At 42.8% G+C, this 23,814-nt stretch overlaps 1 protein-coding gene across 4 annotated transcripts in view; it reads right to left on the reverse strand.

Moving 5' to 3' along the window:
- SYK (spleen associated tyrosine kinase) overlaps positions 1-23,814 on the reverse strand; it is a 233,913-nt gene that overhangs the window by 171,846 nt on the left and 38,253 nt on the right. Inside the window, exons 1-2 of one of the 4 annotated variants that reach the window (XM_063913682.1) lie at positions 10,735-11,104; positions 9,960-10,025 (exon numbers count right to left, since the gene is read on the reverse strand). The exons of 1 other annotated variant lie outside the window; for it this stretch is intronic. The gene's annotated coding sequence lies outside the window, so the exon portion shown is untranslated. Of the gene's footprint in view, positions 1-9,959; positions 10,273-10,734; positions 11,105-23,814 lie in introns of those variants that run through there. 2 more of the 4 variants (XM_063913683.1, XM_063913681.1) reach the window with 2 other exon arrangements.

Raw genomic sequence — 23,814 nt, forward strand, 5'->3', positions numbered from 1 at the left:
CTAGGACTCTAAACTTTAGCAAAGCAAATTTTGAAAAGATGAGGGTATTTTTCAGGGATATTGAATGGGAAGGTTTGTTTTTAGGAAAGAATACTACGGAGAAATGGGAGGTACTAAAATTCCTGCTAGCTAAAAATACACTCAAATTTATTCCTATGAGCAGCAAAAAAAGGAATAAAAATCATAAACCGATGTGGCTTAACAAAAAGATTAAGGAACTTATGGGCAAGAAAAGGCGAGCATTTAAAAAATACAAATCTGACGGGGAAGCAGAGTCATTTCAGCACTATAAGGAATGTAACAAAATTTGCAAAAAGGAAATAAGAGCGGCTAAAGTAGAAACTGAAAAACTAGTAGCAAAGGAAAGCAAAGCAAATCCCCAAAAATTCTTTAAATACATTAATAGCAAGAGATTAAAGAAGGAGAGTATAGGCCCTTTAAAAGACAAGTTGGGAGTCTTAAGCAAAAATGATAATGACATAGCGGACACACTAAATTAGTTTTTTTCAACAGTATTCACTAGAGAGGACCCAATTCAGGGACTGACACACAATCTCAATAATGAGAATATCCCACTGATAGGTACTTATTTAAGCGAGGAAGTAGTCTGTGACCGATTAAAACATTTAAAGATGAATAAATCACCAGGGCCCGATGGTATTCACCCAAGGGTTCTAAGGGAGCTTCACTCTGAACTGGCAAAACCGCTATCTTTGATCTTTAAGGATTCAGTTATATCAGGTATGGTTCCCAAAGACTGGCGTATAGCGGAAGTAGTGCCTATATTCAAAAAGGGAAGTAAAGCTGAACCAGGTAATTATAGACCAGTTAGTCTTACATCTATAGTGGGGAAAGTATTGGAAGGTATTCTAAGAGATAGTATTCAGAAGTTCATTGAAGTCAATAAGGTCATTAAAAGGAATCAACATGGGTTTATGAAGGACAGATCCTGTCAAACCAACTTACTTGGCTTTTATGAAACAGTAAGCGCAAACCTAGATCAGGGTAAAGACGTGGATGTAATCTTTTTAGACTTTGCCAAAGCGTTCGATACTGTACCACACATGAGACTTATCTACAAGCTACAAGAATCAGGGCTAGGAAGCACAATATGCACTTGGGTCAAAAACTGGTTAGATAATAGGGAGCAGCGCGTTGTGGTTAATGGATCTTTTTCAACTTGGACTGAAGTGCTAAGTGGTGTGCCGCAAGGCTCAGTATTAGGACCGCTATTGTTCAATATTTTCATTAACGACCTAACAGAAGGTCTAGAGAGCATGGTGTCAATTTTTGCAGATGATACCAAATTGTGTAAGGCTATAAATACAGAGGAGGATGCCGAGTCTCTTCAGAACGACTTAGTTAAATTAGAAGCATGGGCAGCCAAATGGAGAATGCGCTACAACACAGACAAGTGTAAGGTAATGCACTGTGGTAACAAGAACAAAAATTACACCTACCTACTAAATGGGGTAAAATTAGGGGATTCTGTACTGGAAAAGGACTTAGGTGTCCTCATAGATAGCAAGCTAAGCAGTAGTACCCAAAGTAGGACTGCAGCAAAGAAGGCTAATAAGATATTAGCATGCATAAAACGGGGTATTGATGCTAGGGACGAGAGTATTATACTCCCGTTATATAAATCAGTAGTGAGGCCACACCTTGAATACTGTGTACAATTCTGGGCACCGTACTACAAAAAAGATATCCTGGAGCTAGAAAAGGTACAGAGTAGGGCGACCAAACTAATTAAGGGCATGGAGACGATGGAATACAAGGAAAGGCTTGAAAGACTAGGCATGTTTACATTGGAAAAGCGGAGACTAAGAGGGGATATGATCAACATCTACAAATATATAAGGGGACAATACACAGAGCTTGCGCGGGACCTGTTTTTGGTTAGATCAACACAGAGGACTCGTGGACACTCGCTCAGGTTAGAGGAGAGGAGATTCCGCACAATACGTCGTAAAGGCTTTTTCACGGTAAGGACGATACGTGTTTGGAATTCCCTGCCCGAGGGAGTTGTAATGGCGGAATCTGTCAACACCTTTAAGAATGGGTTAGATAAATTCCTAATGGATAAGGATATCCAGGGGTATGGTGCATAGTCATGCATTATAGTTACTATAAATAGGGATAAAATACAACGGCTGACAGCAGCATCAGTCAGAAATTTTAGTCAAATCATCATGCATAGGAGACCACAAATAGGTTGAACTCGATGGACAATTGTCTTTTTTCAACCTCAGATACTATGTTACTATGTATCTATAACGGATGCCGGCCAGGGTATGTGGTACACATCCTCGCCCATAACCTATACTTACCTCTCTGCCTATGCTGTTGTATTATCAGGGAAAATATTGTGGGTACAATTTTCTTGAATATCTGCGCATATACAGTAGATTAATCACTGGAGAAATGGCTCCAACACTATATCCTTTGAGTTCTGCTTATATGCAAGAGATTCTAGTTTGGTGTCAGAGAAGTAAGAAAGGGTGGACCCACACAGAGACTCCACATAGGCCCCCTCCTCTCTTAAACCGCCCCTGATCTTGAGATATTTCAAACTCAATATACATATATATATAAGTATGCAATGGTAATTGTGATTTTGACACTGATCTCTTAGGCTGGGCACAAACTATGTGAGATATGACATAGGCCCTGCTTCATTAGCAGTCTTGCAATCTTAGCAAAACTGCTAATGATAAAATCGCATGGTGGGGGCCCCACAGCACAGAGCAAGGCCACCCAGCAAGCAAATACCTGACAGTTATGTGATTGTAGTGTAATTATATACAGTATCAGGTTGGCCCCTGCAGCACAGCCATGCCACTATGTAATGCAGATATCAGTCCATCTGTCTGTGTGCACGGGAGACCCACAACAGACCCATTATGCAAATGTGTTAGAATCGTGGGAAATGTAAATGCCTGCCCAGTTCTAATTAGAGATGAGTGGTCCGGATTCCTTTGAATCCAGACCGCTCCAAACAGTAGGGGTCAGAGTCCACCCAAGCCGTGATTCGGGTGCATAGCCAGATTAAGGGGGGGAAGTAAGGCATACTGTACCCTGGTCCCCACTTTGTCAGGGGGCCTCCCGGCCAGAGCACACTGACATCACTAGCTTTCCCTCTTAAGCAGCAGCAGAATCAACAGCCAGAATGCGAGCAGGACAGTATATAGTGAAGGCAGAGACACAGTGACAGGCGTATCATGTGTCAAGAGTTACCGATAGAGCTTTCCGACAAGAGGACAGATAGGAGGGTGGAGAGATCTGTAAGTGACCCAGGGATCCCAGCTTGTCCTCTTCCCTGCTAGGGTGTCTGAGTCCTGTGTAACCTGTTATGCAACTAAACCATTTGGGTCTAGAGGTAGAGACACAGAGAGTCCTGTCCAAGTGTGTAAGTAGTGCAGTGGCTGCTGCTATTCTTGCATGTGATACAGCATGTATCCGAGAAATAAAGGATGGCACTACGGGTCTATCACGCCATAAAAATAGTACAGGCACAGCCTAAAACTTTTGTCAACGTTCCAGTGCATAACACTTTTATCAAGACATGCAAATGCATACAAGATGAATAATAAGTCCAAGTGGCGCTTAATAATACATATAAATGACAAATATTTATTATAAAAAGTGGTACAATGTTAATGAGCCTCCTGTGGGTTTGATACAGGATATATCACATCATTGTAATAAGTACATATAGCTTAAGAAAATATATATGCATATTACAATTTTATTTTTATTTTTTTACTGAATGTCTAATTTCTAGATATACACACTAGATTTCAGAATAAGTAGCAGCCAATGTTTCAGACTGCTATTCCATTACAAATTACCTCCAGTGTAATTCAACAATATGGGGGCTTCAGTAATATAACATGGCCATTAATGGTATATTGCACAAAGTAGCTTGAGTTATAAAGGATGCCACTCACTGTGATATATGAAGAGACAGTGACAGTCTAATTCCAATTTTGCATGCGCTGGGATCAGCGCTCCAGTTGGAAGTGGACCCCCAGATTAGTGGCAGCAGTTGGTCCCAGATGGTATACTTTCGTATACTATACATTGTTGAATTACATTGGAGGTAATTTGTAATGGAATAGCAGTCTGAAAAATTGGCTGCTACTTATTCTGAAATCTAGTGTGTTCTGTCCCTTATGGTTCCAAAAAAGGTCCAGAGCATATCTCTAGTTGATAATGTCTGGCCAAATTGGTAAGTATGTTCATTCAACCAGCAGGTGGGCTGCTCAAGTGTGCACCTAGTATTACTTATGAAGGTAATTTAAAAAGAAAAGATAGAAAGACTAGTCAAGTACTGATAATATTAGTATTTTCTTGCACTTGTGATAAAACAGTTTTTACAAAGAAACCTTGGTGTCTGTTTCCCTTTCGCATGTGCTTGTGGTGGCAGATTGGGATATAAGCAAAGAGTGAAAACTGTTTCCTTCAGGGCTGTCAACTGTCATTACAGTTATGTCTAATAAAAACAAAAAACCAGTACAGACTAGAGTACATAAGTGGTGTGGGGCCTGAAACGTCTTCTGAATCCTTTATTTCCAGACTCTAGAAATATAATCAGCTGACCAACCCAGAGATGAATAAATCCCTAATAGCTTGGTGCACAAAATAACTATGACTATTGAACAATATATATATATATATATATATATATATATATATATATATATATATATATATAATATGTAAATTGTTATTGGGCAGACCTAAACATTTTCAGCACATCCTTTACAACATAGACTGCTAACACAAAAGGATGCTCAAAGCCACAGAAGCAAAATACTTCCCTCCAATGATCATGAAATAAGGTCCATTTTACATGGCTGGGCGTAAACTGATTGAATTATTTTGTTATTGCTCATAAACTTGTGCGTTTACAACAGGTTGGTTCTATATATTTTCTATATACGTAAAGATAGCCATCTTCATATATAAATGGAGGCAGATTTTCTGGTTGACAGAAACCCCCCTCCTTCACCAGCGGATCAAATTATGACCACAGTAGTAATAGGGTATAGTACCATTTTACGAGAGGAGGAGCAACAGCATTCTGTATAAGGGACAGAACGGAGCTGCTGGAGCATCATTTCTACCTGCTCTGTGTGCATCTGGACAAGAAAGCAAGGGCTGCCACCAGAAATTGTGGGTCCCAGGACTGACAAAATAGACAGGGCTCCCTGCTGCTACACATGCACCATAATACATCCACATAAATACAGTACATACCTCTAAAAACAGCTATGCATAATACCACTAGCTCCCCTCATTTGTCACTACAGCCCCCTCATGTACCCCTTCAGCTCCCTCATGTGTCACTCCAGTCAGTCCCATGTGCCCCTCCAGCCAGCCCCCTAATGTGCACCTCCAGCCAGCCCCCCTTATGTGTCACCTCAGTCAGCCCACCTCTAAAGTGCCGCTCCAGCAAGCTCCTATATCTCCAGCCAGCCACACGTGCCCTTCCAGCCAGGCTCTATGTCACTCCAGTCAGCCCCCCCAGCTCTTCCTCCTGCCACTACCCATAATCTGTGGTGGGCACATTGTGACATAGGCAGGCGCAGTGTGTAGTCTGCCCATGGATTTCCAGGCAGTTTGACAGGTAACTTGCTGGAACATAGTCATCCCCGTTCACACCCAACCACATCCATCTCTTACTCGCGGGTAGGTAGCCGACACATTAAATACAAGCACAGCGCTGCCTACACTGACTGGGCAGGTGCGGACCCCTTCAATGTTTGGGTCCGGGACTCCAGTCTCGTCAATCCTCCCTGCAGAGAGTACCTCCTAGCAAGAAGAGATAGTTGTCCTAACGTGAAGTGGGAGAATGTACTAAGAAAGCCAAGTTCTAACTTTTACTGGTTATATTATGTATGTATACATATTTAGAATGGTATGTTTCCTAACCGCTTATGTTATTTACATGAAATATATATGTTTTATGTAGAAAGTTCTCTCCCCTACAGCAGGGCCAGCGCAATGTGGTAAGCATAGTAAGCATTGCACAAAGGCATTGGGCCTTCCTGCAATGGAATTCATCACTGGTTGATGGTTTTTCCCTAGGGTTGGATGGTGGTGCCATAACATTACCATGCTTTAGGTGCTGATGCTACAATCTGGCCCTGGCTTAAAGTGGTCATGGAGAGGCAGTGGAGCTCATTTCCTCTGCCACCCTCGCCCCTCACCCCCCCTCCCCCTTAGGCAGAGATAGGACCAGTACTAAGGTTATAGGCACCCCTCTGCAATCTATACATTTCAGCCCTATTTAGTTCCCCTTATACACAATTCTCAAAATAGTAGTGCCCCTTACACATAATGCCCACAGCAGTAGTGCTGCTTATACACATAATGCCCACAGTAGTGCTCCTTACACCTAATGCTCACAATAGTATTGCCTCTTGCACATAATGATCACAGAAGTGCTGCTTATACATATAATGCCCACAGAAGTGCTGCTTATACACATAATGATCACAGTAGTAGTGCTGCTTATACACATAATGCCCACAGTAGTGCCCCTTACACATAATGCTCACAATAGTATTGCCTCTTGCACATAATGATCACAGAAGTGCTGCTTATACATATAATGCCCACAGAAGTGCCGCTTATACACATAATGATCACAGTAGTAGTGCTGCTTATACACATAATGCCCACACTAGTGCCCCTTATACAAATATCTGCCCCTATCACTCCAGCAGCTCAATGATTTCACATCTCTCTGTGTCCCTCCAGCCTCATCTCACCTTGTCTTCAGCATGCACAGAGCGAGGGGCAGGCCACAGGTGGAGGTGGACCATGGAGCCGCCAGGGCCTAAGGAAGGGGGAGGTGTCTGCAGCTCATCAGTGACACAAGTGCTGCCTGCATCAATTATTGGTATGGGTGGTGGGGCAGGCTTTTCTGTTGGAATTACTATGCAGGTCCACGGAGGAGGTGGAACTAGTTCCATCTACCAACTCACTTCCACCTTGCCCCCCCCCCTTTAACCCCTGAATCTGGCGCTTGTAAAGACACATGTCAAGAGAACATATTTGTAGGAGGGTGCTAAACACTGTAGCACTGGCCCTGCCTACAGCCTATATGGGATGCAGTAACATTGCCAGCAGTCGGGATCCTGGCTGTCAGGATGGTGATGCCGGATTCCTAACCACTGACAATGCCTACAGCAAGAATCCCAGCCAACAGGGGCTATTCCCACTCATGGGAAGCCCGCAAGGGACTTCGTTGCGCTCGCCAAACTGCCGGCATTCTGGAGGCAGGGATCCTGTCGTCGGCTGCCGGCATACCATACCCAACGCGCCTATACTACAGATCATCTATAATGTTAATTGATATTATTTTATTACATAACACGATTAAATGTAAATAAAATCCAATGTGTACATATATGCCAATTGGCCTTTGCTATGTTTTTCTGCTGCTCCCTCCTTCTTGGATTGTGGTATGTGTCCACATCTGGCAGGATGTATTCAACAGCGTATTGTATTCCTGGCCCTGTATACTGTATTCCTGATGTATTACATATACTGCACTTTGTATGAGGCAGGCTAGAGCTTGTTCCATGCTAATTATGCCCTCTTCATAGGCTGGACACACTTGTTCTAAAATTATGCATTTGGAAACCCTTCCTATAGAATTCCTGATCTTTACAAATGCATGGACTGTTGCCATGATTGATCCAGCTTAGCATATTTAGTGTACCTAACGCAGAGTGATAGAGAAAAAAAAAGTTGTCACTGTACGTCCTAATATGTAAATGTGCCAAAGGGGAAGTCAAATGGGGAAGGGTCACTGCTTATTTATTTTTACATTTTCCTTAGTTGGTGTGAAGCTGAAAATACCATAGGAAACTACACGGATGTGCATTAAAATGCAGACACTAAAACCATTTGGTTAATAATGCATCTACGGTTGAAAAGGAAAGTAACAAACCTTAAGTACCTTGGTTAAACAGTACATAATCAACCTAATTATAAAGAAAGTAAAGGTTTGCCCCACTTCTGGTAAGTCATTTCCTTTTGTTGTAGATTGTTAACAGGACGTGGAAATCTCTTTAATGCTCACATTCCAAGGAAAGGGGAAGAGCTGCCCTAGTTTTGTGCTTATCATAATCTAGAACACACCATTACTACTACTAAACACACCCAGGAAGACATTATATGGTATCAATTATCACAAAAAAAATAAGCAGTAAGAAAAATAATATTCAGTTGATTGAACATTTGATAGCTTAACCGTAACAACAACCAATTGGGTAATATAAAGACATTGCACCCCCAAAAAACATGACTCCAAATTCTTTGTCTATAGAAAAACAAAAAAAATCCACCTCATGGAGCATTTTACCTGGTTCCCAGCATGTTAGCATTTCCAGATAAAACTGCCATTATTATTACTACTTTAATCAGTACAACAGATCGCAAGTATAAAGCCATCTGAGCTTCTATCATAGAGGTTTTGATCCCAGTAATAACAATAGCAGTTACCCATACCTCTGAACCATTCAGATTTCAGGGCTCTGTCTCGCTGTCATTATCAGGACTACATTATCCTCCTGATTGCCGGGCATTTGGGAAGGAAGTTCTGTTCATTGCGGGGCAGGTAATGGGTGATAAGAAGCAAATAAGGGACAGTCTAGTGCTTTTCTGCGCTAAGCACACCCCAGGAGGTGCCCAGATCCACCCCATGATGTGGTCGTGCCCGCTGTCCCAATCCAGAAGGTATAGTTAGCAATGATGAGTCCTGTATCTATAAATTCTAAATATGCAAAATATTTGGACCATTATAACAGGTATTTGGCATTTATCACACTGGTCTGATAAACTGTAGATGGGGCTGCTGTCCAAAGGTGCCTCACATTCAAAGTCTGAGGGCCAGGAAAGGGAATTTCCTCTGGATTCCAGGAAGCATTTTGTATTCCCCATAGCAACCTGGTGACCTGGATTTTAGTGAGCCCTGTTCATATATGTGGACAGAATAGCCCAAATAAAGCAAAGCAAAAAACAAAACAAAACAGACTTTATGTATTCCATGGAAACATCTAAATGAATAAAGTGATTAAACTAAAGGTAATTAAAACAGATTCTGAGACTTGAGATGACATTAATTCAACATAGGATATGCACCATAATTTGCAGAAAATAGATGTTTAAAAAATAATAGTAGAAATAAAATCAAATTTCTTACATATTTCCGGATTTAATCATGCAAACATAGAAAACATCTAATGGGTGATTCGTAACTTAAATACAGTATATAGTTTGAGCTTACTGATCAAAATAGTCAAATGATCTGTAATTGAGATTATTGTAGCTTGTGCAAACAAAATATTTTATTTGATCTAAGAAAGAGTGTACAAAGGAAAAGCATTTACTCTCTATGAACCCTCTATGAATATGCCTGAGAGCAATGTTAATTGCTTATAGACAGCATAATCTTCTGCTGAAGGCTTGTTTTCCATTTTCCAGTATGTACAGTAGCATACAGCCACAACTGCAATGAAAGTCCAATCACTAGGAAGTCTGCTGGTACCACTACAGCAACCATATTGGACCATTGGTCTCCTCATTGCTACTAACTCTCCTGAGAAATACAGTAAACCATCTGTTTATGTGCATTTTTTACTTTTGTCATTATTTTTCCTTTCTGATGTCTTATTTTTGCTGTTATTACTATTGCTTTTTTGGTTAGTTTTTTGTTAATGAAATAACTTGGTGCTTAAATGTAACACCACTAATGCTAGTTTTAATACAGCTTGGTTAAGTTCTCACAGAAGAGGGAAGATGGTGTTAGCCAAAAACAACTGAATAAAAACATTTTCAGCCACTTTTGCAGATTTTTTTATTCTTTCTGATATTGTATTCTATTAAAGTCCTACAATATCTACACAGTACATACAGAGCTTAGTAATTATTGCATTACTTACTTGCTGCAGAGAAATGTTTGACGTTATTATCTTTTCAGCCTCGAGGGATTGTGGTTCTTCTGAGACCTAAGACAAGTTTAACAGTAGAGCTTTGTGAATACCCATCGCTAGAACTCCAGGAAACTACATATAAGTTGTTCAGAAACAGGAAAAAAATTGCTGTTGTTGCTTCTGCTCGTAAAAAAATAAAGAATATAAAAAAATGATTACACAAGTGCAGGAGCATACAGTAATAATCTATCAACTGGAACTCATCGTCAGCTTCCTCATTTTCTCATCACGATACATTAACTCTGACTTCCTTAACGGCTCTTTGCCACATTACTTCCTTTTACATTCTCTATGTACCCTGTTATCACAGAGGGATTGCATTGCATAACAGCATGTCACTGACCGTCCAGGTCACACTGAAAAAGACTGAGGCCATTTACACTGTTGTATTTTATTTATAAGCTACATGACAAAGTAAGCACACTGGATGGCCTTGTGTGCTCTGACATTTCTTTTTAATTCAATAACATAAACAAAACGTACAGTACATAGGGATGACCATCGACCATCAATCGTTACAAACCATTGACGAACTGTACCTAGGGGGTCATTCCGACCCGTTCACACGCAGTGGTTCTTTGCTGCGGTGCAAACGGGTCAGGACTGCGTCTGCGCCATCAATGCGCATCGTTGCCTGGCAGCGACGACGCCAGCGCTGAAAGTGATCGCACCAGCGATTGCAAGAAGATTGACGGCGGGGAGACGTTCTGGGGCATCTGCTCACCGTTTTCCGGGCATGGAGATCCGAACGCAGGCGTGTCCAGGTGTTTGGAGGGCGGATGTCTGATGTCAATCTCAGGACCTTCGTCGCTGGATCCGTCGCACAAGGTAAGTAGGTCTGACCCTGGTCTTGTTTTGCAGGAAACTTTTTTAGCATAGCTGGGCTGCACAAGCGATCACAGCCCTGCTATGCTAAAATACACTCCCCCATAGGCGGCGTCAAGTTGATCGCACGAGCAGCAAAAAGTTGCTACGTGCGATCAACTCAGAATGACCACCTTAGTGCCAAATGATTTTACCATTGATGGCGGGACTGCAGATAGTTTCCCACCATCGATGGTAGCCGTGGAGTGATGGTTTCACTTTCTTCCATGTTGCCACTGCAGCGCACTCACACAGCGCTATTATTCTGTCAGCCAGTAGCTGTGCACCATGGCGCAGCTGGCTATGCAGTCACCCACACAGCTTCATCTGGTCAGCTTCATTAGTTCACAGCAGCATCCATCAGTGCTGCACCGCACATGCGCAGAAGAAACTTATGCCCACTAATTCAGTTAGTGACTTCAGAGCAACAAAGCCTATTCTGTGCATTGTGCAGCAGCACAGGTATTCAATAGTAGAAACCATCAGTGGTAGGTAACCACAATGTTTCTAACCATCGATGGTTGTAGATAGATTTTCCGTAAATGGCATTGGGAACCATAGATGGAACGCGACCTACTGATGGCTATCCCTAAACGTAAGTGAAAATGCAAATGTATGTGCAGCATTTTTAGTAGCATTTTGAGGTCATTAGGAGTCACTGTATGATTCCCAATGTATTGAACTCTCTATTAAGCAGACATAAATACAGATAACAGTTAGATAACTATAGGAATTGTTAAATCAGGCGCACAGGACAATTAATAGCAGGTTGGTCACCTGTGAGTTAATAAAATATATAGATAGTGTTAAGCAGCTCCCATAAGAGTAATCTGCATTACTCAATACACATAAAGCAAACAAAAAAGATATACTGTAGACAAATATCACAAGAGAGCGCTTCCATTAATATACATTTGTCACAGACAATTTATTCATTAGATAAAGTGTAATAAAAAATGGATGTACAATTATAAATAAAATCAATAGTATACACTGATTCTCATCACCGCACTTTTAACGTCCTTGTCACCACAGAGGACAATATGCAGTCCACACATAGAGCAATTATTGTTTTTGCGGAGCTCCAATATTAGATATAATATTACAGACTGCTGTCCACGCTGGGACCAACGGGATACAGTGGTGAGCACAACTCTGGCGGTGGGGTGGTGGTAGCATAGCGCACGCTCTGTGGGGCTTGCTGAGCTAAATTGCCTACATCTACTCACATCTGCATCACCAATATCGGTGGAACTATTGATGAGATATCTCCAAACTGGCAGCTTTACAAATAAGCCTTCTTTGCTCAGATGTGGATCATATATATCTAATATTGGTGCTCCGCAAAAACAATAATTGCTCTATGTGTGGACTGCATATTGTCCTCTGTGGTGACAAGGACGGTAAAAGTGTGGTGGTGAGAATCAGTGTATACTTTTGATTTTATTTATAATTGAACATCCATTTTTTATTACACTTCATCTAATGATTAAATTGTCTGTGACAAATGTATTTTAATGGAAGCGCTCTCTTGTGATATTTGTCTATGTCTTTTGTGTTTTCTCTATTAAGCACACTGGGGCTGATTCAGAGATGGATGCAAAGTGGCTGTGTTTGCGTGATGCTGTGGAAGATGGATTTACTACCTTACACGAAATCAAGTTTCCATAGGGCTAATATGAGGCACCAGTGGCGCAGAGAGGGGGTGAAGAGGGGGGGGGGGGTTGAGCAGGTTCTCTACACCTGGGTCCAGGCCAGTTGGAGCTGCCTGATGGGGGCCCAGGTCCCATTGACACCCCCCTTCCCCATTATAGACAGCACATTTCGGGCAGGCAGACAGTGGTCTGAGGCATCAGCCTCTCTTCTCTGCCCAGCACATAGCATAAGATGATGTGTGCTTAGCTAGGGAGAGAGGCAGCTGCCGCCAGGCTTGGATTGGCCCACCGGGGTACAGGGAAAACCACCGGTGGGCCCCACTGCCTGGCGGCCCACTTCCTGCTCTAAGGATCAAGTTCCAGACTGTGCACTTGAATTATACATTAAACATATGTTACCTTATACTAGACTATGGTGTATTTTCTACAGTGCATTGCTGTAATTAATCTGTTATTAATCTGGTACATTATCATGCATGCAGCAGCTTAATATACTGTATATATTTATGAAGGGGCCCAAAATGTTGCACTCTCTAATGGTTAGTCAAACCAATGAGTTGACAGACCACACCCCCTCTGCAGACTGGCCACACCCCTAACATTGGCCCCTTCTACTGCATTTCCCCGGTTGGCCCTACATGCCCCAGTCCGACACTGGCTGCCGCAGAAGCAGTTAGTAGAGATGGCTACTGAGTTGCTGTCTCAACACAATGACTCAAATCTTTTAGAAGTTGGAATGATTCGAGTCACTCTCAGTTTGGTGTGTTGAGACAGCCTCTAGTAGCCTCTCTCAGTCAGACACAGTGATTGGGTGGCAGCACTCCTGGGTGACGCCCCCTGGGAGGAAGCAGTGTGATGCTGTGCCTGACTGCCTGTGAGACTGAGTTGAGACAGTGCACACTCTGTGGAGATGAATCAGAATCATTAATGATTTATTTTGTGCAGCTGAATAGCTGACCCACTCCCAGATGTCTGAGTCAGGTGTCGACCACTGGGTCGACCCTGGCTAGGTCGACAGTCACTAGGTCGACACTGAAGGTCGACAGTCACTAGGTCGACACAGTTTTTTTTTTGGGGGGGGGGGGTCTTGACCCGAATTTCCATCTCAAACCACCGACAGTTGACACATATTCGCCCGCCATGCTTTGGGCACGGTGGCTCACTATGCTCACCACAAGGTTTATAACCAACTTTATGCCCACTTGGATAGAGGCAGTATGAAAAGGTACTAAAAACAAAACCTTTTGTGTGTTGATATTGCTCATGTCGACCTAATGATCATGTCGACCTTGCATACCTGTCAACATACAACATTACAAAAGAGCAATGTACCGAGACACTGTCTCTAGACACTACACTGAGCTGAGTCATATGTCTCAACTCAGTTCAGTGTATCTCTTTACCCATGACTAGCAGTTAGTCCTCTTCCACTATCACACCAGCCGCCACCGCTCACTAGATCCTTCACCGACACCCCCTGTATGGCGCTTCACGGACGCACATGACCTTTTATTTTTTACTTTTCTAATGAGAAGGTATGGCCACACCTCTCCACATTGTCAATGCCCCCTCTCAGTACCGGGTTCCAACAGAGCTGACGGCGCCCCTGACTATCATCCTGTGACTCCTTTCACTGAGGAGGAGCCAACATATGGTGTCACCCCCAGAGGGTGACACCTGGGTACAGCCTAAACTCGCTATTTGCGTCTGTCAAAAGATGTGCGTCCGATTCAGCTGCATAGAATGGAACAAGATATCAATTGAAAAATGCAACTAAAATACAATTATTAATATGTGGGAATGGTGTATATGGGAACAATGGGGTGTATTATCCAACCCTGCTATATGATACATTGCTTGAATGGTAGGCTGTGTCCTGTGACTTTTCATTTCAAGATAATTATTATTATTTTTTGTTTACTTTATAGTCAATTTATCATTCCACCTTTACCTGTACTAAATTTATAGAGTTTCCTTAATGTAAAACATAGCAATAACAAACAGATAATTGGGCTTCATACAGAACAGATATATGGTACAAAATTATTTTGGACTCGAGCCATTCAACAATTCTGTACTTTTTTGCTTAACTCTATAAATACATATTTAATTGAGTAGACCTTACCAGTAAAATGGAAGTTATTTTACATTTTAACATTTTAAGATGTTGTAATATTTATTAAAATTACACATTTTCACATACTTTACACATATTTAAGGAAGTTGCTGAGAATTAAAAGAGGCAGGGAAACGTGTCAAAGCTTCATAATTACATGGATCAGCGCTGTATTTCACCCACAGACCATTTGCCCAGCACGGACCATCTCCAGAGATGACTGCAAAAATGGTTTAAAGCACCCGCAGTTGGGAGAACCATCTGAGGCACATCATATGCAGTTTAGAATCAGAATCAGCTTTTATTGGTCAGGTACACTTGCGTATACTAGGAATTTACAAGAAAAAAAGAGAAGAAAGAATTCGAAATGCCCTATGGTGGTGCACACAGTCTTGTATTAAGATATAACTTTTATTGAATTATGGCCCTCATTCCGAGTTGATCGGTCGCAAGGCGAATTTAGCAGAGTTACACACGCTAAGCCTACGCCTACTGGGAGTGTATCTTAGCATCCTAAAATTGCGACCGATGTATTCGCATTATTGCGATCACAAACTACTTAGCAGTTTTAGAGTAGCTCCACACTTACTCTGCCTGTGCGATCAGTTCAGTGCTTGTCGTTCCTGGATTGACGTCAGAAACACACCCAGCGTTCGCTCAGACACTCCCCCGTTTCTCCGGCCACTCCTGCGTTTTTTCCGGAAACGGTAGCGTTTTCATCCACACGCCCCTAAAACGCTGTGTTTCCGCCCAGTAACACCCATTTCCTGTCAATCACACTACGATCGCCGGAGCGAAGAAAATGCCGTGAGTAAAAATCCAATCTTCATAGCAAAGTTACTTGGCGCAGTCGCAGTGCGACTATTGCGCATGCGCACTAAGCGAAATTTCACTGCGATGCGATGAAAAATAACGAGCGATCAACTCGGAATGAGGGCCTATATGTTAAAACCAGCGAATATTAAAAGGATTTTACACTCACATTAACTCTATAGTGATCGCAGACCCATTCACAGCAAGTGCTATATACTCACTGTATATATAATCCTCCCAAATAAAAGGGCAGCAGAGGGCGCCTAATATATTTAGGCACCTGGTGTAAGACTCACTATCATATACACACCTTGAAGGCTTAACATGATACATTAACGAACCATGTTTATATTGATACTTTGAGCCTACATCCAAATAAGAGTGTGTTGAGCCCTTAACATCCCTATTATAACACAGAGGAATAAACCACTCTTATGATCCGAATTAGATCACTAAACATCTATTTGAATATAAGGATCCCAAGGGAACAAATATGATGTACAACAATATCTGGTTAAAAAGATTTCTGATCATTTATTATCATTAATTGTCACAGCTCTCTATGAGCCATAGCGAAGCTATGATAAAATCTCGTGACAAGTAAAAGATTGGATACTGTCAGAGCTTAATAACTGTTTCCCTTTAGTGGATACATTTGTATCTGAATGTTTCATATGCTCCTTTCTCAGTGGATACAACACTGCTCATGGAGCTAGAACACACAGACATTACTGAGACCTTATGACTGAGCTTGTATATTAACTCTGAGATACAGAGACACAGTACACATTTAGCATTCTGATCAGTTTATTGAGAGACAATTCAGCAAAATATATAGTAAATCATTAGCACCACATAAGGTGATATCTGGAATTTGGTTTCAACGATCCCACATCTGGAATCCTGGGAAGGAATACAATTAATTTGTGGGACATTTATTCTTGCAGCTTTCTCAGCTATCTAAAAAGTATAATATAACACACATTGACATGGAATATTTTTGACACACTCGTGACCATCTATAGATTTTGCTAGCAATACATGAGCGAATCCGGTGACATCTAGTGCGCAGCACTTTTATTTTAAACACTATTTCTTTTCTATTTACACGATTCTACTTTCCTTTTAATATTCGCTGGTTTTAACATATAATTCAATAAAAGTTATATCTTAATACAAGACTGTGTGCACCACCATAGGGCATTTCGAATTCTTTCTTCTCTTTTTTTCTTGTAGACTTACCTTGCCTGTGGTAGCACCCCCCAATTTCTGGAATAATATAAGGAATATCTTTGATAATTTGAAAAATGGGGGTCATTTACTAAATATGAATTTACCTGTGCGACCAGTATTCTAGTAACTTATACTAGGAATTTGTTTTCGGTTTACAGTGGATCAGCCAGGGGGGAACACGTAGACAAGGGGGGGATATATGCAGTATATAGATTAAGTAAAAGTACTCAGTGTTCATTCCAATCAGAAGATGGAGTAGAGCGACTGGGCAGTCAGCACGGTGATTTGTCAGGAGTTCAGCAGGTGAACTGCAGGTGAAAAAAGCTTTTGAGGCTTCTGTTGGTTCTGGTGGGAATGGCCCTGTATCTTTTCCTGGATGGCAGCAGGTTGAGCTTGCCACGGCCCGGGTAAGGCGGATCATTGACTATCCTAGTCACCCGTTTTTTGGCTCTGGACTAGTACAGGGCATGGAGAGGTGGGAGGTCAACTCCGATGATCTTCTCGGCAGACCTTACCATTCTTTGGAGCCTGCGTTTGTCTCTCTCGCTGGTGGAGCTATACCAGACGATAATCGAGGAGCACAGGACAGATTCTACAATTGCGGAGTAGAAGGGGTGTAGTATGAGTGTCCGGCGATCGAGATCCTGGGGGCCAGCATACCGGCGCCGGCATCCCGACCGCCGGCATACCAACAGCTGGGCAAGCGCTAATGAGCCCTTTCCAGGCTCGCTGCACTCGTCATGCTGCGGGCATAGTGCGCCACACTATTTATTCTCCCCCCAGGGGGGGGCGTGGACCCCTAAGAGGGATAATATGTGTCGGCATGCCGGCGGTCAGGATCCCGGTGCCGGTATGCTGGTCGCCGGGATCCCGGCCGGCGGTATACTGAATACCACCCGGGCAGAAGGGAAGCAGGAGATTCTGTGGAATGTTAAACTTCTTCAGTTGCCTTAGGTAGAACAGCCTCTGCTGTGCCTTTCCGATGGTGGCATTTGCATTTGGTCCCCACTTGAGGTCTATGGAGATAGTAGTCCCCAGGAACTTGAAGGATTCCACTAGTGGCACCACACTATCGGCTATGATTAGTGGGGGTGCTTCAGCTGGTTTCTTCCTAAAGTCTACTACCATCTCAATGGTTTTAAGTGGGTTGAGCTCCAGGTTGTTACAGCTACACCATCGGCCAACCGATCCACTCCCGTCTGTAGTCCGATTAGTCCCCTTCTTCTATGAGGCCTATGACGGTGGTGTCATCGGCAAATTTAATGATTTTAACTGACTGGGACTCAGAGGAACAGTCATTTAGCAGTGAGAATTACCCAGACATGAAAAATTTACTTTTTTTTGCATTATTAACTATAAGCAGCTTAAAAGTGTCTATGAACAATTTATATTATTCATGCTGATTTATCAAACCAGGTGTCCTCACATCACGAAATATGCAGTAGACTGGTGCGGCTGTGGAGCACTGAATATTATATATAAAAACCCAGGAACAATTGGTTCTTCTAATATGCTCTAATCAGTTACCAAGCTGAGGGTAAATGTGCGGGATGCGGTCTGAAGATCAACACTGTCTATGTCGACAATATTTAGGTCGACCACTATAGGTCGACAGTCACTAGGTCAACAGGGCTGGAAGGTCAACAGGGTTTCTAGGTCGACATGTGCTAGGTCGACAGGTCAAAAGGTCGTCTACATAAACGACCTAGACACTGTCGATCTAATGATCCACACCCAAATGTGCGGTCTAATCAGCTACTGAGCTGCGGAACACAGTTTATTTCTAACTAGTGAATGCTGATTGTATATTTTAAAAGCTGTTTTTTGATACTGTTATACAAAATTGTATCTATTATTGTTGCTACAAATGTATCAAATATAGTACAACTGAGCTGGGTAGTTATGACAGCTGTTTTATTATATGTCTATGTGAAATTTTACCATTATGGTCTATAAAATTAATGCTGATCTATGAAAATTAAATATAATTGTGTTTTAACTTTATTTCTTGTGTGCTGAGATAGTTTTTTATTTATTTTTCACATACTTCATTGAATTCACTTGAAATGTAAATTGATAAAGTAGTGTAATTTTCCTTCTCTGTAATATGCTAATACTTTTAGATCCAGACTGAGAGCATTCTGAGGTTTTTTAATATATCTAATGCTCAAGCACAGAACACATCTTAAAGTGTCTGCAAACCTAAATGCAAGTCCGTTTTGTGGATGAATCTTGCAATTTTTAGCTGTGCTCCATAAAACAGTCTACACATCTACTGCATAGTCACCCTCAAACTAGGGGTAATTCAGACCTGATCGCTGCTGTGCGTTTTCGTACAGCGTGCGATCAGGTTCAAACTGCGCATGTATATACACTGCAATGCGCAGGCCCGTCGCACGGGTACAAAGCGGATCGCCAGTCAGTGATGGGTTTGTGCAACGGATCCGTTTGCATGGGCGATCGCAAGGAGATTGACAGGAAGAAGGCGTTTGTAGGTGTCAACTGACTGTTTTCAGGGAGTGTCTGGAAAAACGTAGTCATGTCCATGTGTTTGTAGGGAGGGATCCTAATGTCAATTCCGGTCCCGGACAGGCTGATGTGATCGCAGCAGCTGAGTAAGTCCTGGGCAGCGCAGAGACTGCACAAAATCTGTCTGTACAGCTCTGCTACACATGCGTTTGCGCACTTGCACAGGTAAAATACGTTCCGCCTGTAGGAGGCGACTATCTGATCGCAGCAGTGCAAAAATCACTTGCTAGCGATCAAGCCTGAATTAGGCCCACTGTGTGTTCCCAGTATACCTATATGCAGGTTCCATGTTCCACCATGGAGTGCAGTGCATTACTACAGTATGTGTTCCCATTATACTTATATACGGGTGCTGCGTTCCACTTGCTTAGCATATATTGGGCAAATCAGAGTTATGTAGAACTTAAAAGTGTGTGAATGATATAATTCACACACATAATGGGGTAAATTTACTAAGAATCGTATTTTCCCGTTTGAGGTCAAAGTTCAATCACGAATGACATTGAAAGTGTAAATATGCAACTTTTTGAATTGATTACGACTAATTTACTAAGCTGCCGTATTCTGCATTTTCGTTTTTTCCGATGTCGATGTGGGAACTTTGTGGTCAGCGGGTGACCGAAAGTAACCTCACCGCTGCCCACAAAGTTCCCACCATTGGTTACAATGGAGCGCATAGGCGCTACATTGTAACACTGCCGTGTGCCGCCTGTTAGACAGTACAGGAGCACACAGCCAATCAGGAGGGTGCCACAACGTGGCGCTCCCTGATTGGCTGAAGAAACCCACTTAGACATCACTCAGAGGGGGTTTCTGGCATTCGGGGAAAGGGGTCCCATGTGAAAATATGGGGCCCCTTTCAGTTCGTGGTCGGGTGTCCCGTTTTTTTATTTTTACAAGTACGTGGATTACAAATGGATTACCCGAGGAGCCCTCTACACTGGATTTGGTGAGTAGGATTTTTTCAACAGGTACACCATGGATTCTACATGGAGAAGAGGACCGACCCTCGTGTGAACATAAGGTAAGTATGTGTATATGGTGGTGTGTATGTATGCATTAAAGTTATACTTTCAAGGTGTGTGTGTAATGTCTTTATTGGGGTATTTTTTAAGTGGTAGTACTACAGGTACCAGCGGGCCCGGTTTTCCGCCGCATGCTGGTACTTGTGGTTCTCCAAGTACCAGCTTGCGGGGGAGGCTTGCTGGGACTTGTAGTACTGCTACTAAAAACAATATTCATTACTTTCAACAAAGGCTATCAGCCCCCCATCCGCAGCCCATTGGATGGGGGGGACAGCCTCGGGCTTCACCCCTGGCCCTTGGGTGGCTGGGGGGGGGGACCCCTTGGGACCCCTTGATTGAAGGGGTCCCCACTCCCCCAGGGTACCCCGGCCAGAGGTGACTAGTTGGATATTTGATGCCATGACCGCAAGGCACTGTATAAAAGTGACCCCCGGCTGTGGCATTATCTGTCCAGCTAGTGGAGCCCGGTGCTGGTTTCAAAAATACGGGGGACCCCTACGCTTTTTGTCCCCCGTATTTTTGGAACCAGGACCAGGCGCAGAGCCCAGTGCTGGTTGTTTAAATATGGGGGAACCCCTGTCAATTTTTTCCCCATATTTTTGCAACCAGGGCCGGCTCAAAGAGCCCGAGGCTGGTTTGGTTTAGGAGGGGGTACCCCATGCATTTTTTTTTTTAAAAATAAAAACATTTCCCACCCCTTCCCACTGAAAAACATGCACGGATCTCATGGATCCGTGCATGCCTATACAAACACGGGATAAAAAAGCAGGTCTGTTTTTTTTTAGCACTTTTTCACGATTTGTATTTCATCACGGCAGTGTTTGGCTATTGTCGGCAGTGTTTGTGTTTTGCACTTTTTAGTAAATTCCCGATTTCTACCAAATTGCAGGCGTATTTGACCGATGGTGTATTGATTCGTGATTTTTTTCCTAGGACTTCCAAAATATTACGAATGCCCTCATCACTGCCGTGATTTTTGCTTAGTAAATTACCGAGATGACACTTTGAAGAAAAAACGGCATCTCGGTCAAAATCGGGACCTTAGTAAATATACCCCAATGAGTCGGTTGTGCAGCACAGCCAATGGCCGATACATCTGCAACTATATTTGGCCATCTAGCTGTGTGTATGAGCGCTCTGCTGACTCTCCACTTGCTGCAGGGACTGCCAGTGACTGACATCTCAACTTGGTGGGTAGATTTAAATGACTGCCCATTTATAGTGTCAGAAACAACACATTGGGCAGAAAATAAGTAAATGTATATACACTTACCAACCTTCAGATAGATTGGTGGATCATGATCCGTTGACCAGGTATGTCCCAAGCTTAAGATATATATATATATATATATATACAGACACAATAGATGTAATTAGATGTAATGTCCAGTGTTGCCTGGGGTTCCTCTTATTTTTTTAAGCTATTACATACCCTCTAACTGAACCTTTTTTCCCAGTACAGTACAGTTTTTTTATGGTGTGTACCAGCCAAAAGAGGCTTTATACTGGATGCAGCATCTCCGTATTTCTATTGCTTTATATAGCAGCTCCGCGGGGACACGTCCCCTTTCCTCATTTGTACTGGTTCTCAGCTAGGAGATGTTGAAGGGTATGCTATTATACCCAGCACTGCCTGAGGTTATTTTGTTATTTTTTCTTCTCGTAAATTTCCTCCTCTCTTTTGACCCTCACAGGCGGCGCAGCCCATAGTTTCCCCCATAGTTTCATCTATGTGCACAGAACAGAGGCAGAGAACTAGAGAGGTGGAGGTGGGCTCCGCTCTTCATGCTGACCGGTGCTGGCTATGGCAGCAACAGCACACATGAGCAAGGTAGCAGAGCGGGTAGAGCGCCTCTCCAGCTGGCTCCTCCCTGCTTTGCATACCTTACGTAGCGGGTAGCGCCAGGCCTGCGCTCCAAAGTACTGTACTTTTGTGATGGTTATGGTGATGACAGCTTTTGTGGGTCACTTGTGAACCTGTTTTTGAGTGCTACTTTGTGGCACTAATTCCCAGGGCAGTAGAGACCCCAGTAATGAAAGGGACATGGTCTAATTGTGGAGGTGTGGCCACACCCCCTTAAAAATGTGCCCCTCAGCCCAGGGTCAGATCCAGAGAGGGAACACAATCAGTGCGATCGCTTCCCCGCAGCAGGCCTTGGAGACTGCTGCACTCAGCAGCAGCAACCTCCCTGGACCTACTGCAGCCCAGCACACAGCAACATGGTGGGCTGTGGAAAAAGGTTGCTGCAGGCTGACAGGTAAGAGAGAGGAGCACTTGGACCTGGATTCCTTTGAGAAGCCCAGGTAATTAATTTTTTCTATACAATATATTAACACTGATTCATACGTCCCAACTGTCCCGATTTTCGTGGGACAGTCCCGCTTTTTTGGGATTGTCCCGCAGTCCCACCCGTGGGCCGCAAAGTCACGTGGTGGGGGGAGAGGGCAGGTGGGAGGCTCCTGTCACTCACTGTCTGCTCTGCTTAGTGCAAAGCAGAGCAGCAGTGAATAGACGCAGTGCGCAGCTCACAGATGAAAACGGGAGGTGTAGCAGGCGGTCACACAGAAAGGTCCCGCTTCATAAATGGTAAATGTTAGGAGGTATGCGGATTTGTTTCTAGCCCATGCATTAATTCTCTTAGGAAAACTTTTAAAACTTTTATGTGAGTAGGTCATGGCATAATAAACATGAATGGACTTTGTATATTCACTTTTCTGTAAACTGCATTTCACATTCTCCAGTCTGTCAGAGCAATTGTAACTTCAGCTCTGTGATAGTTGAGATGTGTGTATGCTGTCTGGAACAGTGAGGATTCAAATAAAACTGTGGTACATGGGGCACCTATGGGCCTAATTCAGACCTGACCATAGATGTGATAGATAAACTGAAGTGGAGTGTGGTGGGGTAGATACTCAATTTAACGATAAGGCCATATAGGTCCAATAAGTGGCAACTGGAGACGGTGGTAGGCAGGCTTGACGCGTTTCTCTGGGCAGAGCAACACCCAGTTTCCTCAGAAGCATGAGCAATAGTAGTGTTAAATTGAGGAACTACCCCACCACACTCCACTTCAGTTTATGGATACCCACTTGATTTAGAATGCGGAAACCCTGTTTTACGGCACTACAGCATCTCTGCCAAGAGACTTCAAAGAGAGATTATCCTGATTGGGTAATATCCTGTATAAACTAACTGATTGAGAGTTTTTGGGAAATTACACTTGTCCTATTTCCATGTTATATTACCATCAGTGGTGACAATAATAGTGAGACGGTGTATTGGAGCACTTTCATATCTATTTTATAGTTTTAATAAAATTAATTAATCTTTTAACCTATCCGTCTACTAAGTTACAACTATTATTACAACATAAAATGTCATAATTTTTCAATATCTTAATCTTTAATTAAGGATATAAGATAGACAACAGCACTGGTTTTCTTCCTTTTCTTGTGCTATAATATGGTATAAGGGGCATTACTATGTGAGACATAATATGGTGTTAGTTGCATTACTGTGAGGGGCATAATATGGTTTCAGGGGCATTAGTGTGTGGGGCATAATATGC

Source organism: Pseudophryne corroboree, chromosome 1 (genome assembly GCF_028390025.1).
Source record: "Pseudophryne corroboree isolate aPseCor3 chromosome 1, aPseCor3.hap2, whole genome shotgun sequence".
In the NCBI taxonomy this organism is placed as follows: domain Eukaryota; kingdom Metazoa; phylum Chordata; class Amphibia; order Anura; family Myobatrachidae; genus Pseudophryne; species Pseudophryne corroboree.